The 12,926-nt window shown below is 44.7% G+C and overlaps 2 non-coding genes across 2 annotated transcripts; both read right to left on the bottom strand.

Annotated features, from left to right (window-relative positions):
• Window positions 1-6,769: 6,769 nt before the first annotated feature.
• On the bottom strand, window positions 6,770-6,876 carry LOC125597352. The gene has a single exon (XR_007331665.1). It is a non-coding gene; the product is annotated as a small nucleolar RNA R71 (small nucleolar RNA).
• A 5,335-nt stretch (window positions 6,877-12,211) lies between these two features.
• Window positions 12,212-12,318, bottom strand: LOC125597351. Its single transcript, XR_007331664.1, has one exon. It is a non-coding gene; the product is annotated as a small nucleolar RNA R71 (small nucleolar RNA).
• Window positions 12,319-12,926: the final 608 nt, after the last annotated feature.

Raw genomic sequence — 12,926 nt, 5'->3', positions numbered from 1 at the left:
CGGTCGCTGCGTAACGATCCTTTTCGAGATCTTTGTCCGATGACTCGCGTTTCCTCCGCAAAGCTTTTCGTAAAGAAGAATCTATTTTGAAAAAGTGTTTGTCGAAGAAGGTTTCTACGTTTTTCTTCTTCGGGGATTTGGACGTTAACTTCGTCGTAACCGTTTTCGACCCCAACATAACCCAAGTGCCAGGCTTCACTGCTTTCCACGTCTGGAGAAGCAGGATTTTGATTGATCCCTGTATTTCACAACACCTTTGCAATAAATATACCATGTGTTCCCTGTATTGTGTAGCTCGTAGCGTTTTAATACACATACTTTTCACATTGGTACTCTAGGGACCCCAATGCGCCGTAGGCTGCACAGGGGTTTTAGGTAGTTTCGACAGCATACTCAGGCTTGCACATACTCATTCATGTTTTGATTTTGTAGGCGTGCCACTTTTTGCAAGGGTTGGCCAGGATCGGAGGTCTCTGGAGTTCCAGCAATTGGGTTGTATTTTACCTTTGTCATCTTGCAGCCTCTAGGCGCCTGCTCTCCGCACCTCGATTACCTTATAGGGTCCTTCCCACCCGGGGGTGAGTTTCCCCGTTGTTTTTTCTGCTCGTCGTAGAACACAATCCCCTTTCTGGATGGTCCTGGTTCTGACATTTTTTGTTGTATGTCCTGGCGACGTCTTGCTGGTAGGACCAGTTTCTTAGCCGAGCAGCCTCTCTTCTTTCATAGAGCATGTCGAGGCTCAGTGCCATCAGCTCATTGTTCTCCTCCTGAGACTGTTGTTGTCACGTGCATCTCCGTGGGTATTATGGCTTTAGAGCCGTAGACCAGCGAGTAGGGAGTTTCTCCTGTTGCTGTTTTTGGAGTGGTCCGGTAGGCCCAGGACTCCGTGTAGTTCTTTCGTTCACTTACCGTGAGAGCCCTTCAGTCGATTTTTAATCATGTTGACCACGGTTTTGTTCGTGGACTCGGCTTGTCCGTTAGACTGGGGGTGTCGGGGTGTGGCGAAGGTGAGCTTTATGCATCAGTTCTTGCAGAATTCCTTGAATTTGTGGCTCGTGAACCGGGGTCCATTGTCGGTGACGATCTCGTGGAGGACCCCGAAGCGAGTGATTACGTTTGTCCACAGGAATTTGTGGATCTGGAGGTCTGTTATCCGGTTGAGTGATTCTGCTTCGACCCACTTGGAGAAGTAGTCAGTGACTACCATAAGGAAGATCTTCTGCCCCGGCGCCATAGGGAATTTCCCTACTATGTCCATGCCCCACTTTCTGAAGGGCCACAGCGAGCTTATCGATTTGAGGTTCTCCGGAAAGAGCTTGGAAACTGGAGTGTGCCTCTGCACTGGTCGCAGTGTTTGGCTTGTCTGTTGGCATCGGCGGCCATCGCGGGTGAGGTGGCTGTCTATAAGGCATATCTGGAAGCAGGCTTCCGGGGCGTTATCCCTTCTCTCATAGGCGAAGTGTCATCTTTCTTCGGTTTCTGTCCTTCTCAACTTACCAACGGTACGCCAATACGTAGGATAACCAACGGGCTCCTGGATCTTTACGAACACATACCGGCTGTTCCAACCATCCCCAAAGGGGTAATCGCCCCTGACACCCCTCGAGGGTTCTTCGACCAGAGGGGTGACATCACGGGATCGAAGGTGATAGAACCCCACTTTATTCATCAGAGGAGCAAAGTAATAAGAGTATAAAGTCTAATGCACCCCGACAGAAAATCCGTGGAGTTCCCCCAAGCACTTGGATGGCCATTGAAGTCCTCCATGTTAGAGGAGTAAGTTGAGAAGGACAGAAACCGAAGAAAGATGATACTTCGCCTATAAGAGAAGGGATAACACCCGGGAAGCCTGCTTCCAGATATACCTCATAGACAGCTACCTCACCCGCTCCCCCATCTGGAGAGTGTTCGAACTCAGTCGGCCTCATCATCGCCACTGAAGGATGAATCGCATACTTACTCCTCATGTTAGCCAGGTCTCCCTCTCGAATCTCAGAACGGGGACCGTCATCGAAGAAACAAGAATGGAGCCTTCTCCAGGACGCCAACGGAACCTCTTCACTATCAGCCTCCGGAACGTCTCCCCAGGAACATGGGATGAAAAAGGATCGGTTAAAGGACGATGCAGCCTTGGACGACCACCCACAAGTGAGGACGGAAACATGAGCAACTCGGGATTCATCTTTCTCAATTAAGAATCAATGCTGAGGTTAGGTTGAGGCCAGTTAGGAGATATTGTGAGTCCTTATATACATCCGGGTCATTCCCTTTTCCGGGGCAAGAAAAGGAAATAGGGATGTTCCCAAATATTCTGAAGAATCCCTGGCATGAAGGATAAGCAGCGAAAAGGAAATCCAGTCCTTGCAGAAAAAAGGGAAATCCTTCCTACAAAAAGGAAAGTTTCGATAAAATATATGCGCTTTTGAAGAGTAAGAAGAGCACCAAGTATCATCAACCAAACGGGCACCAGCCTCCTGATCATTTCCACGTATCAAGCCTTTAGAACTCCTCTTCAGGAAACATAAAAGTTCCAGGCTCCGCTGTCTCCAAGACGCCATCAGAAGCCCAGAGCTTCTCCATCTTCGACAAGAAATCAGCGGTTCAATAGCGCCAGACCCCGGTCTGGAATAAGGGAACCGATCCTGCCCCGGGTTCAGAGTGTGGTTCCAGCCTGAGTGGAACCCGGGATCACAGGATTACTGGAGCTATGTCTTGCCTATGGGAAGCCTGCTGAGAATGAGCAACTCCGGTTGACTTGCGTGCACAGGTTATTCTCCGAATTCGATGACGAAATCGAGCAATAAGGGGCAAACTGTTGGGGAAAAATACTCAGGTATTGAATTTCTCCAGACCCCCGGCAGGACACCGGCCTCTGAGTCCCCGCTAAGAGGTACCCCGGTTCCCCGCTACAAAGTACTCCGCGTCCAGTCCCAGGGACCGCGCCCCTTCCCCCGGGAAAAGGAAAACTTCAGATAAGGAGAACCTTCCATATTTCCGAATATTGAAGATTTTAACCTACTCCAACCGACTAAGGCCCGCCTTAAGAAGACTATATAAAGGGAACCTAAACCCTAAAGCAAGGGATCGACAGTTTGAGTTTTAGAGATTAGAGCTAGGCAGCTAGAACTAGGGTTCTTACTCAAAATTATTGTAGTTCCAGCTCTTTGATCTAATACAACGTCTCTTTCTACTTTCTTACTTGCAAATCAATACAAATACTAGTCTTGTCCATCGTTCTGTGGTACTCACAAAGATCCTACACAAAAATCGCCTAACAATATGTAATATGCTCCCTGCCAGAGAGTAAGCGTGTAAGCTCCTCAGATAGTATTTTGCATTATGTACTTCGTACCCGCATGGGAGTATGCTCTCTAGCAAGAGTACTAAATTTGACCGCATACTATGGCTTGTGCTAGACCATTCCTGCGATTGTCAAAGTAATCCCTTTTATTGATCTGGAGGCAGGGATAGATGCTAGGGTCGGAGCCGGAGCTTTTCTCAACAGGAACCTAGAGGCCAATATCCTGCCCGAGGCCTGGTGATTTTTCCCAACCAGTTTGCCCCTTATTTCTCGATTTCGTCTTCGAACTTGGGGAATAACTTGTGCAATCAAGTCAACTGGAGTTGCTCATTCTCAGCAGGCTTCCCCTGGGCAGGACATTGCTCCAGTAATCCTTCTTTCCCAGGTTCTTCTTAGGTCTTGACCGTGTTCGGACCTGGAGGAGAACAAATTTCCCCAGGATAGACCGCGGACTAGTAGACGTTTCCAGGTACTAGACCTGCTTAGAAATGACCCGACGAAATTCAGGACCTTGGGTGCATTATATTGGATGTCAAGACTTATTAATGGGGCTCGTGGCCTGAAGTAGTTCTCTCTGGTTGGCGTGAGACCTGTTTGAGAAACGTTCGATGCTTCAGTGGGCATCAACATCGGCTTGTCGATGGCATGTCCCTTGGGCTTGGCGTGAACAGGACGTCGCTCTGAAGTCTCCTTTTATGGGTTTTTCTTAAGCCTGGGCCGTGTTTGAACCTTGAGGAGAATCGATTTCCCCGAGATAGATTCCAAGACTTGTGGCTTGTTTAGGTCGATTGACCTAGGGAGATTCAGGATCCTGGCCTTGCATGTCGATGGATGGCAAGACTCCTAGGTTCGGCTGGTTAAGATCACTTGTATCTGTTGAAATCTGCTGTAGTGATATGTTGCCCCGCTCGGAAGTTGGAATTCTTGATCTCGGATTCGCATTGCAGTGATAAGCAAGATATGTCTTCCTGGAGCAGGAGCTTGGTGGCGCATAGCCACATATTTCTTGGATCCAAATGGCACATGACTGGGGCAAGGAAACGAATTATTGATTTACTTCTTGCTTATGTGCCCCCATGATTGGATATCAGCTGGAGAATGATCTTCTAAAGAACATACGCCCTGACTCTAGGATGAAAAAGTTCTGTACTAGGTAGTAGTCGAGTGAAGACCGCGATTTTTTTCATTCCTTCTTCGGGAGGAACGAGACCCTTTGTTGAGGTGTGGAGGCCGATTCTTTGTCGTACTACCCTGAAGTATCGATGTACATCATGTAGGAACTCGTAGTCCCTAATGATTCTTCTCTGGAATCTAAGGCTCTTAAGGGCTTCATGTTCTGATTCTGTTGGATCTGTAGATTTGTTCTTGGTGATATCTTGCATATTCACATTGTTTTATCTATTTATTCATGTGCATTTTCATCATATAGATTAGGATTTAGTCATGTCTAGGTTGCATTTTGCATACATATGTCTCTATTAGGTATTGGAGTACCACATGGAGTTCCTGGAGACATTTGGGTACATTTGGAGCTCAAGGGAGGTGATTAGAGTGATCTTTGGACGAGCACTGCTTGGAGCGACTACATGAAGTCGCTGTGACACACATCCCGGAGCGACCTTGCCAGAGCGACGTAGAGAGGTCGCTCGCGTTTCTATCGCGAGACACCCCTCCCAGAGCGACGTTCCAAGGTCGCTCGCGTTTCCATGGCGAGACGACACCCAACAAAGCCCAGAGCGACGTCTTCAGAGCGACACAGCCAGGTCGCTCGCAAGGAGACGACCCGAGAGCGACGTCTTCGGAGCGACACAGCCAGGTCGCTCGCGAAGAAACGACTCGGGAGCGACCTCTCGCAGCGACGTGCCGAGGTCGCTCCGCGTCTATTTGTTTGGCGAATTCATGATTTCTCAAGGGCCTTTTGGTCATTTCATTATGCACGTTTTACATTGCCAAAAACCAAAGTTAAGTACTTTTGTAAGCCACAGCAGGCAAAAAATCTATTTTCTGGAGAACAACTAGTAAAACTTCTTTTGATTCAGATTTCATTGCTTTCATCTTGTGTTCTTGTTGATTTCTTATCTATTTCTCTACATGATTAATCTGAAATCCAATATGGGTTTAAGAGGAATCATGGAGATTAGTGAGTAATCACCTTTTGAATTCATGGGTTAGGGAGATTAAGGGTGATTAGGTTAGTTCTAGGATGTTTTAGTGTAGATCATTCTTGTTCCTTGCTAGTAGAGTATTCATAATGCATCTTCTGAGTTGGCCACTCAAAAGTTGATCTTTAGACATTTTCCACCCACAAGGTGTTTGATGAAATGCCTGAGACAACTCTCCTAAGCTTTTAACATACTTTACCAAAGACATTTGTTGTTAAAGGTGTTAAGATAGCCAATAGACTTGTTAGTAATGATTGCTTTCATATTATTCAACCAAAGACATTTGATGTTTGAGATATGTTAGCAAATGAGCATTTATCTAGACATAGAGCTTGCTTAGAATTGTGTCTAGGCTTAAGGTTGATAGTTTGATTGATCGTTTGCCATCCTTAGTTCGAAACTTGATCACCCAAGGTCTAATCCCTATACCCATGAGTTCTCTTTTCCCTTAGTCAAGAAAGTATTCTTCTGTAATTGCTTTCTAGTATTAGTAGTAGTTTAAAACTCATCTAAATCATTGGTTGCACTTAGATTAAGTGAGTACTTGCATTCTCAGTGCTTGATATCCCTCAGAACTGGTTCGACATTCACTATACTACAACATTTGTCTTAGGAGCCTTGAAAACTCCTAACATCAAATTGGCGCCGTTGCCAAATTCTGAGTAGATTTAAACATTGAGATTTAGTCACTTGCTTGAGACTAAGTCATTTTAATTTTGTTTTGTTACTGATTCTTCTTCTTCACCTACCTTTCACTTTCAGGTGTATGAACTTGAGGAGCAGGGGTCCATCAAACCTAGTTCCAATAGTAGCAGACATCAGAGCTTCTGAGAGGGAGTGTGCTAGAGCTAGAAGAGAAGAAGAACAACAAGCCCACTTGCTGAGATTCGATATTGATATGGAAGATCAACCGCAAGGGGCAGAACACCAACCGCGGGCAGCTCGACCCATTGGTACTTATGACCGGCCCAACATTCATGGTCATAGACTGGGAATCCGAGCACCGGCTGTGGCAGCCAACAACTTTGAAATCAAGTCAGGACTCCTCAACGTGATCGAGAACAACAAGTATCATGGCTTGGCTCTAGAGGACCCATTTGATCACTTGGACAAGTTCGACAACTACTGTGGGTTGTCAAAAACCAATGGTGTGTCCGAAGATGCCTTAAAGCTCAAGCTATTCCCTTTCTCTTTGGGGGATAAGGCACGTCAGTGGGAGAAGTCTCTACCCAGCGACTCTATCACCACTTGGGATGATTGCAAGAGAGCATTCTTGGAGAAGTTCTTCTCTACTTCAAGAACTGCTAAGCTGAGAAATGAGATTTCCAGCTTTCAACAGAAGAACTTGGAAGGCTTCAGTGAAGCCTGGGAGAGATTCAAGGGCTACCAAGCTCAATCCCCACACCATGGTTTCTCTAAAGAGAGCTTGCTGAGCACATTCTACTGTGGTGCTCTTCCTAAGTACAGGGCCAGACTGGATACAGCTAGCAATGGGTTCTTCTTGGGGAGAACTGAGGAAGATGCAGAGGAGCTGGTTGACAACATGGTAAAGAGTGATGCAGTCTACAGTGGAGACCACGACAGAGGCAGTCGAACAGATGATAAGCAGACGAGGAAGGAGTTGAAAGCTCTACAGGATAAGATAGACATCCTCCTTGCTGATAAAGCCACACAAGAGCAGCTGCACTTTGTTGGTAACCCAAGCCAAGAGACACCACCTGTTGTCCATGAGCTTGAGGGTTTGGAAGGTCAGGAAGAGCTGTGTTTCATCAACAACAATGGTAGCTGGTACAAAAAAGAGCCCAACTTTCAGTACAACAACTACCAACAGAAATCCTATCCCAACAACCAACATAGCGGTTATCCGCCTCGAAACAACCAGCAAGGCAGCTATCAACCTCAGCAAAACCCCTCATCTGGTTCCTCTGCTCCTCAAGAGAGCAGCACTGACACCCTGCTGAAACAAATCTTGGAGTCTCAGACTAGAAGTGAGAAGCATGTTGGTTATGAGTTGAAGAACCTTCATTCCAAGATTGATGGGAGCTACAATGAGCTCAACAACAAGTTCTCACATCTTGCTTCTACGGTCAAGAATTTAGAGAATCAGTTTACTTCCATGAACACTCACCAGAATCGCCAGCAAGGATCTCTACCTGGAAAATCTGACCAAAACCCCAAGGAGGCCAAAGCTATCACCCTTAGGAGTGGTAAGCAGTTACCTCCTACAACCCTCACCAGGGATGCTGAGAAACTAGGTGAGGAGGTGGCCATCAACTTAGATGATGAAGTGGTGATTGTTGATGAGAAAATCAATGATGAAATCTTGGAGAAGATTGTGGAAGCCAAAGGTAAAGGAAAGGTGGGGGAAGAGAAGAAAACAGTGAAAGATGGTGAAGTTCTTGCTCCAGCAAGTGAGAATTCTTTTGTTCCTCCTCCCTATGAACCCAAACTACCATTCCCTGGTAGATTCAAGAGGCAGCTGCTAGAGAAGTACAAAGCTTTGTTTGAGAAGCAAATGAGTGAAGCTCAGGTTGCAATGCCCATCATCGATGCTTTCATGTTGATTCCTCAATACAACAAGTTCCTGAAATAAGTTGTAGCTGCAATGAAGAAGGAAATGGAAAGCATGATGATTCTTACCCATGAGTGCAGTGCCATCATCCAGAGGCTTGATATTCCAGAGAAGTTAGAGGATCCAGGATGCTTCACACTACCTTGTGCTCTTGGACCTATGGTATTTGAGAAATGTCTCTGCGATTTGGGAGCTAGTGTCAGCGTGATGCCTTTGTCTGTTGCAAAGAAGCTTGGATTCACTCAGTACAAGAAGTGTAGACTCTCTCTGGTGTTAGCTGATCGTTCAGTGAAGTACCCTGTGGGCATCTTAGAGGACCTACCTGTGAAGATTGGAAGGTATGAGATACCTACAGATTTTGTGGTGCTTGAGATGGGTGAGTAGGCTCAAGACCCATTGATTCTTGGAAGGCCATTCTTAGCTACAGCAGGAGCAATTGTTAAGGTGAAAGAGGGCACGATTGATCTCCATTTGGGTAAAGGGCATGTTCTCCACTTTGACATCAAGGAGAAAATGAAGAAACCAACTGTGTTCGGGCAAGCCTTCTACGTTGAAGAGATGGGCACTCTTGCTGATGAGCACCTTGAAGAGTTACCACCTGAGGACGACGAGGAGGGAGCATCTCCCTCTACTCATTCCCCATAGAAGGTAACCCACTACTTTCCCTTGTATATACCATTTCGTTTTTGCATATTAGTTTTCTCTTTTTGGGTATCTCTCTCTCCTTGACAACACAGAGACTGTGTCATTTAAGTTTGGGGGAGGTACCAAGTATTTGATCACGTTTGCTTTGATGATTTTGAGTCTCATGCATTGCATTATACATGTATATTTGCATAAAAAAAATCATTTAGTTTGCATCATTTGCATTTCTAGGAGAGTCTAGAGCATATAGGTTGCATTTACTTGCATTGGGAGCAATGATTTGAAATGCCTTGTAAAGAACATTACTTTGCACCTGAGTAGCTTATGCACCTCTCAAAAACACTTGTATGCTTCGAGCCTTGAAGACTCTTCCTGAAACTTGTTGATTGCTGAAACTCAGTCTTTGAAGCCAACTACAACCTTATTTGAACTGAACAAACTTAATGTATCTTGCTCATGGTCCCTTGTGTACTGAATCATGGATATACACACTTGAGTTGTCACATCCTTTATGCCAATTTTTTTTTTGACAAACTCTAGTGGTACGCCATTCCCAAAATCCCTTCCTCCTTTTAAGCTTTCATTATTTGATGAGTGAGGCCTTTTTCGGAAAGCCTTACATGTGCATAATGTTGAGAGTATCGGGAACGACAATGCTTGGTCTTCATTCTTGCTAGATTAGGTACTCTATTGTCTAGCTATAGGTGGGGGTGAGTGTGGTGACTATGGTTTGGAAGCATGAAAAGTTCAAAGGAAAAGAATAAACTCTTTGTGTTTAAATGGATTATCTTATTGGAATTAATAGATAAATGTCTAGCTCGAGTTTATGAAAAGTCTTTGCCCCCGAAAAAAAAAACAAAAAGAGAAAAAAAAAGAAAAAGGGGGGGCTAGCAAAGTTGTTTAGAGCTAAGATTTGTTTAGAAGTTGAGAAAATCCTTTATAGATTTCAAAGAAAAAGAGTTTTATGTGCAAAGTATTCTTGGGATCTTTTGGTGAGAGATGGGAGTTGGGTTTGACATTGGGAAGTGATTGTGTAACCTGTATGTTTGGGAAAAGAGTAGAACAATGGAGATTGAGCATTGTATGCATGAGTTGGTCCATTTCTTAGATATATTATGTGCAATGTCAAGGCTACTTGTTTTGAGAGTAAACCACTTTAAAAGATCATGGATTTTGAACCTCCTGACCCACTTGAATAAAAGCCTTCCCTTACTCAACCAAATGATTTGGACCAATTGACCATTTGCAAGAATTCACTTGATGCTATGCTTAATGAACTTGAGAGTTGGCTGATTTGCATGTGTGAATGCATGATGATGAGTGTAGGGATGAAAAGAGTTGAGATAGGCCTAGAGAAGCTAGAGTATAATAAGAGAGGGTGTACTAATGTTGAATTTAAATGTTGATTTGAGTGTTTTGTGTGTTTCTTTTGGCTATGAGCTCCCACCTTCAAACCTCTCTCCTTATGAGTTCTAGAAAGTTCACTTGAGGACAAGTAAAAGAATAAGTTTGGGGGAGTTGATATTTTGCATATTCACATTGTTTTATCCATTTATTCATGTGTATTTTCATCATATAGATTAGGATTTAGCCATGTCTAGGTTGCATTTTGCATACATATGTCTCTATTAGGTATTGGAGTACCACATGGAGTTCCTGGAGACATTTGGGTACATTTGGAGCTCAAGGGAGGTGATTAGAGTGATCTTTGGACGAGCACTGCTTGGAGCGACTTCCCGGAGCGACTACATGAAGTCGCTGTGACACACATCCCGGAGCGACCTTGCCAGAGCGACGTAGAGAGGTCGCTCGCGTTTCTATCGCGAGACACCCCTCCCAGAGCGACTTGCCAGAGCGACGTCTTCGGAGCGACACAGCCAGGTCGCTCGCGAAGAAACGACCCGGGAGCGACCTCTCGCAGCGACGTGCCGAGGTCGCTCCGCGTCTATTTGTTTGGCGAATTCATGATTTCTCAAGGGTCTTTTGGTCATTTCATTATGCACGTTTTACATTGCCAAAAACCTAAGTTAAGTACATTTGTAAGCCACAGCAGGCAAAAAATCTCTTTTCTGGAGAACAACTAGTAAAACTTCTTTTGATTCAGATTTCATTGCTTTCATCTTGTGTTCTTGTTGATTTCTTATCTATTTCTCTACATGATTAATCTGAAATCCAATATGGGTTTAAGAGGAATCATGGAGATTAGTGAGTAATCACCTTTTGAATTCATGGGTTAGGGAGATTAAGGGTGATTAGGTTAGTTCTAGGATGTTTTAGTGTAGATCATTCTTGTTCCTTGCTAGTAGAGTATTCATAATGCATCTTCTGAGTTGGCCACTCAAAAGTTGATCTTTAGACATTTCCCACCCACAAGGTGTTTGATGAAATGCCTGAGACAACTCTCCTAAGCTTTTAACATACTTTACCAAAGACATTTGTTGTTAAAGGTGTTAAGATAGCCAATAGACTTGTTAGTAATGATTGCTTTCATATTATTCAACCAAAGACATTTGATGTTTGAGATATGTTAGCAAATGAGCATTTATCTAGACATAGAGCTTGCTTAGAATTGTGTCTAGGCTTAAGGTTGATAGTTTGATTGATCGTTTGCCATCCTTAGTTCGAAACTTGATCACCCAAGGTCTAATCCCTATGCCCATGAGTTCTCTTTTCCCTTAGTCAAGAAAGTATCTTCTGTAATTGCTTTCTAGTATTAGTAGTAGTTTAAAACTCATCTAAATCATTGGTTGCACTTAGATTAAGTGAGTACTTGCATTCTCAGTGCTTGATATCCCTCAGAACTGGTTCGACATTCACTATACTACAACATTTGTCTTAGGAGCCTTGAAAACTCCTAACATCAAATTGGCGCCGTTGCCAAATTCTGAGTAGATTTAAACATTGAGATTTAGTCACTTGCTTGAGACTAAGTCATTTTAATTTTGTTTTGTTACTGATTCTTCTTCTTCACCTACCTTTCACTTTCAGGTGTATGAACTTGAGGAGCAGGGTCCATCAAACCTAGTTCCAATAGTAGCAGACATCAGAGCTTCTGAGAGGGAGTGTGCTAGAGCTAGAAGAGAAGAAGAACAACAAGCCCACTTGCAGAGATTCGATATTGATATGGAAGATCAACCGCAAGGGGCAGAACACCAACCGCGGGCAGCTCGACCCATTGGTACTTATGACCGGCCCAACATTCATGGTCATAGACTGGGAATCCGAGCACCGGCTGTGGCAGCCAACAACTTTGAGATCAAGTCAGGACTCCTCAACGTGATCGAGAACAACAAGTATCATGGCTTGGCTCTAGAGGACCCATTTGATCACTTGGACAAGTTCGACAGCTACTGTGGGTTGTCAAAAACCAATGGTGTGTCCGAAGATGCCTTAAAGCTCAAGCTATTCCCTTTCTCTTTGGGGGATAAGGCACGTCAGTGGGAGAAGTCTCTACCCAGCGACTCTATCACCACTTGGGATGATTGCAAGAGAGCATTCTTGGAGAAGTTCTTCTCTACTTCAAGAACTGCTAAGCTGAGAAATGAGATTTCCAGCTTTCAACAGAAGAACTTGGAAGGCTTCAGTGAAGCCTGGGAGAGATTCAAGGGCTACCAAGCTCAATGCCCACACCATGGTTTCTCTAAAGAGAGCTTGCTGAGCACATTCTACCGTGGTGCTCTTCCTAAGTACAGGGCCAGACTGGATACAGCTAGCAATGGGTTCTTCTTGGGGAGAACTGAGGAAGATGCAGAGGAGCTGGTTGACAACATGGTAAAGAGTGATGCAGTCTACAGTGGAGACCACGACAGAGGCAGTCGAACAGATGATAAGCAGACGAGGAAGGAGTTGAAAGCTCTACAGGATAAGATAGACATCCTCCTTGCTGATAAAGCCACACAAGAGCAGCTGCACTTTGTTGGTAACCCAAGCCAAGAGACACCACCTGTTGTCCATGAGCTTGAGGGTTTGGAAGGTCAGGAAGAGCTGTGTTTCATCAACAACAATGGTAGCTGGTACAAAAAAGAGCCCAACTTTCAGTACAACAACTACCAACAGAAATCCTATCCCAACAACCAACATAGTGGTTATCCGCCTCGAAACAACCAGCAAGGCATCTATCAACCTCAGCAAAACCCCTCATCTGGTTCCTCTGCTCCTCAAGAGAGCAGCATTGACACCCTGCTGAAACAAATCTTGGAGTCTCAGACTAGAAGTGAGAAGCATGTTGGTTATGAGTTGAAGAACC

The sequence above is a fragment of the Brassica napus genome, unplaced genomic scaffold (assembly GCF_020379485.1).
Source record: "Brassica napus cultivar Da-Ae unplaced genomic scaffold, Da-Ae ScsIHWf_1435;HRSCAF=2024, whole genome shotgun sequence".
NCBI classification, from domain to species: Eukaryota; Viridiplantae; Streptophyta; class Magnoliopsida; order Brassicales; family Brassicaceae; genus Brassica; species Brassica napus.
Note: the sequence above shows the minus strand (reverse complement) of the source record. Positions and strands in the feature narration are given on the sequence as shown.